Source organism: Triturus cristatus, chromosome 2_2, assembly GCF_964204655.1.
Source record: "Triturus cristatus chromosome 2_2, aTriCri1.1, whole genome shotgun sequence".
NCBI classification, from domain to species: domain Eukaryota; kingdom Metazoa; phylum Chordata; class Amphibia; order Caudata; family Salamandridae; genus Triturus; species Triturus cristatus.
In genome coordinates, this window is record NC_140582.1 from 1,022,596,694 (window position 1) to 1,022,601,493 (window position 4,800).

The following is a 4,800-nucleotide window of genomic DNA, read 5'->3' on the forward strand; positions in this document are numbered from 1 at the left end:
GAAAAATCATATCAGCAATACATGTAAAGGAGCAAACCACTTGATTAGGACACTCAGAAACATCAAACCTTTCCTTCCACTGAAGGATTTCAATCAGGTGGTTCAAGCTCTGGTCCTACCGAGGATAGATTACGGCAGTGCTACCCTCTGTGGCCTGCCCAAATACACCCTGGCTCCGCTAAGGGCTTCACTGAATGCTGCCGCTAGATTGGTTACAGGCTCCAAACGCAATGACCGCATATCGCCAGTCCTAAAAACTCTAAATTGGCTCCCCTATGTAGCAGGAACCCAGCTAAAAATTGCCACGATGACGCACAAAGCTATCCACTTCAAGACGTCCAGGTATCTGGCGCAAAAACTTGAGCGATCTGGTGTTGCAAGAGTCTCTAGAAGCGCTACTACCTTACTCTTGAAACCACCTATCTTTAACAAAAAGAGAACCTCTCACAGAGCCTTCTCTGGTGCGGCTCCAAGGAAATGAACTCTCTTCCTCCAGAAATACGCAGAATCACCAGAACAACGGTGTTCAAACTGGAAGTCAAAAGATTCCTGATGAACAAACTCCTTCAGTAATTGGGCTAATCACCTTGGCCCATTGACATTGTTCCTTCTTCTATTGTGTCAACATTTATTACTATACTTTTTTTTTTTTTTTGACATTCTTTGTTCTGCTGTCCTTACACTGTACTTTGTTTAACATAACTTCCATGTGAATTTTCGTGCACTTTATGGTTCATTTGTATTTTTTTTCCTGTGGTTGTTTCCTGTTCTAGTTTGACTGTAAAGCGCTCTGATATCCCCTGGGATCTTGTTCGCGCTATATAAAACTTTATGAATAAATAAATAAATAAATAAAGCCAACACTAGCAACTGGAAACCAGAAATGCCGAAAAGAGCAGGGCAGCCAGAGTTATGAAGGGGAAGAGGACAATGTTACCTGGAGTAATGAAGATTACCGGTAAGTAATAGTGCATTGTTGTGTCCTGAAAAGGCCATTACCTACTGGCCAAAACGCATCAACCTTGCTTTTCAGGAGCACGACAAATGGCATAAGGTATACAAAGGACCGTTTTTGGATGATATCTTTTGTTGAAAATGCCTTTATGTGTACCTCCATGATGATTTGTTCTTCGACCTGGAGACTGATCATTTATTATTAAGACACAGTGAACATCTTTGTTTAAAGACTTTACAACAAGGAATGTGAGAGCATAGATTAGGTTATTTGGAATATTTTCAAATAAATTAATTGTGATAAGACTACAAAATTTGTTGTATACAGCCAATGATTGTGTGGGCATGTTAAGGTGCAACACGGGAGAAATAAATGTAAATAAAAATATCAAATATTTTGGTGGCTCCAATAGTATTATTATTGTTTGTTGATAGAATTGCATATGAATCTTTCCCTACAGAGAACTCTCTACAGATTCGTTATGTTATGCCCAAGCTGTGCTAGGATTACACAGGCTTCCTCCCTGTGTATCCATTGAATTTAACACTGCATACACTACATGCATAAAATATCCAATTAAAATTGGGTTGTTTCTGTTCTTTCCTTCCTACAAGGCCATAGTGAAAACATATTTTGGTGGTATGCCTCCTGAATATCGAAGCTGGAATATAGAGGCACAGAAATATTAAGAATAAAATATTGAATCCAAAATATTGAGAGGTTGGTATAGATTTTATGTACCTAACTCCTCATCTATGTACTTTGACTTGATATACCTTCAAGTATGTAGCTGTGGAGCTATGCACTTACCTTTGGATGTGTTGGCCTTCGGTATTTTGCCCACCCTATTCTTCTCCCACCATATTCATAGCCTCAATATTCAGTAGTACAGTCTTTTTTGGCTGCTGTTGACTGTGTTTTGCCATCTTTGCTTCAGAGCCAGCTGGATATTGTCACAGAAGTCACAGATCCCACCACTGCCTCTCATGATGACTGAAAGCTCCCTGTCTCCTCAGGCGCTGCTGGCACAGGTAAGAGTGGTGGGCAGTGGGGTGAGTCAGAGATGCGGCAAGTGCAAGGTAAAGGGTCTCATTTATTTTTTAAATGTTATTTTACCTATCCTGTCGTCTGTTGCCCGCCCCCACCAGACCGCCCTTGCCTGTGCCGGCCGCGCCTGTGTCTCCTTTGTGCTGCGAGTGCAAAATGCTCATGCGATTTGCTGCGGCGGCCGGATACTCTCAAGTCTCTTTGGAAAGTATTCAGTGCTCCTCTCAAACTGGACCAAATTAAGTCGGTACACATTGGAAGTAAATGTCTTTAATCACAAATAAATGGGGTGGTCTCTCAAGGAGCCTAGGCCCCTGTCATGGGCGTCCGCAGAAATTTTTCCAGGGGGGGGCGAACCTGGCAAATGAAGGGGCGTGGCTAATGTTAATCAATGGGGGCGGGGCTAAAATGGCAGACAATCAGGATCGGGTAATGATCAGGCCAACCTGAGAACATTGGCATAGCCAATATGTCTCGCCTTTGGGACCTTATGACTGACTCACTGACTGAAGAACTTATATAGCTCACTTTTGCCGAGGCGTCTTGGCGCTGGGTAAGTATGATGCCGGCAGTATAAGTATTTAGTTCTGCAGCAGGTCCCAAAGGCGAGACCAATTGGCTATTTAATTGTACGATCATTTAGGAATGTTGTTTAAAAGTGCAAAATACAGACACCTACAAAACGGACAATGTATGACAATATGTCTCTGAGAGCTTTTGAGGGTGTATCAAAAACATTTTATTCATATCATGTTATATGTACATTATATTATATGTAGAATTCAAATCTTATTCACACATTTTGGTCATTTTTAAACTCAGCATAGAAGATTAAACATTTATTTTTCACTCCTTACGTAGTGAGTGATAAACTTCAAAATAACATGAGAATTCAAATATTTTTTTGTTGTTTAAATTACATACAAAAAAGCAAAGTACATTGATGAGTAGTTATGACAAAATCATTGGTATGTCCAAATTACATATAGGAAAACAAATTGCACTGGTGAATGGTCATGGCAGAATTGTTATATGTCCTACGCGCGTTTCGGCTGTGAAGCCTTCATCAGGATGCCATGTGCATGTGCTTTTGATGTCCTAAACAGAGTAAGTAAAAATCATGATCAATTGTCTGGTCCGAAAATAGGTGCTGTATATATTTACTAATGTCTATTTACAGTGATTCAAGAATTAAAAATTGTGTGCTCAGAATATCACACAATACCATTAAGAACAAATGAAGTTAATGAGTTCATACACTATATACAAATTATTTTAAGAGAGATAGAACCTAATCAGCTCGTACCTTATAGCCCCAAACACAGTGAAATTCCTTAACAATGTGACTTTAGAGAGCAAGGAAGAAAATATTTATTGAGTGAGTAGGGACTCGAAAGTAGTGATCTCATAATATTTACATGGAGTTGAAACAGTTAATGTAGATGTGGATGTCTTTAAGACTAGAGGGTGATGTGAAGAGAATAAGCGGTTTAGATACTGTAAGATTTATAAGGAGTCAAAGAGAGATACAAAATCATACCTCGAAGAAATAACACTCTCCACCTAAGAAGAGGAATTGTTGACAATTCGTAACCGGATGAAGATGTCAGGATAATAAAACGGGATGCCCTGAATGAATGAAATAATGAAATGAGCCATATGTGGGGTAAATCTGTTAGATGGAAAATTTACTCAAGTGGGCATAACGGGTTACCTTATATAAAATAGTAAGGGTTTGGGTTAAACCTTCTATATTGACGATAAATCGCTGGAGTAAAATCCAAAATGGGGATGGCTACTGCTTCTACGAAAAGAAGGCATGATGGTTACTTGAGGATAGAGTGGGAACAAATATTTATACCGACATGGTAGGTGGTTATAGGTTGATGATAATATAAAAATAGTTACCCAAACAAAGATCAGGAATACAGGACACTTCCTGTTATTCTTAATGCGGTAATGTAGTGCTGGCATGTTACAAATGTTTTAACAGTGCTAAAAGAGAAGAGTGTGGAGTTTAGATCTATTTAATCTGACTACACTTTAAGATATTGACCCATGTATGGTGGTGTAGGGCTTACCCATGGTTTATACAGGCAGCGGAAATAGGCGGATCCTCTACCAGCCGGCAGGGTCCCTAAGGATGCAGAGAAAAAATTACCGGTCACGGGGGGGAGGGTTGACGAAAGAGAAGTACTGATGTTACTAACGAGGCTACGCAGACAGGGTGTAATGTGGCTCATGTGTAGTTAAAGGTCTAGACTTACGTGTTTTAGGGGCCCAAGATGTATTGTCCGTGTTCCAATACGTCTCGCACTCGTCTGCCGTCGGGCTGGCTGGGTGAAGCAAACACGATCTTATCGGCGGCGCTGATTCTATTTATGTGCTAGCGGGTTTGATTTGAATCGTTTCCTAGAGACCCGGAAATGAATTGCGATGTGGAATCCGGCAAAAGGATACGTGATCCTTGACAAATGTATGGAAAACATGACCGCCATCTTGGAGTGGAGATGGTGGGTATGTTCGTCAGGGGTGGGGGATCTATAAACAATAGATCGCGGTGTTTTTTATATAGTGTAAGCGGGCAATCCAACTGACGAAAATGAATTTATCTTGATTATCATTATGTAAAGGGGCCATAGATATGTAAAATAGAGGAAAGTGTCTATAGTTGACAGCCATCTTGGAATGGGTGTCTAAAGGTGTATTGTATCGTGGTGAGGAAATGAGGTGCCTCATTGATACAAATAGGTTATGGTGGGGCTGGTGTAATTAATTTGGATTTGTGCTAAACTAAT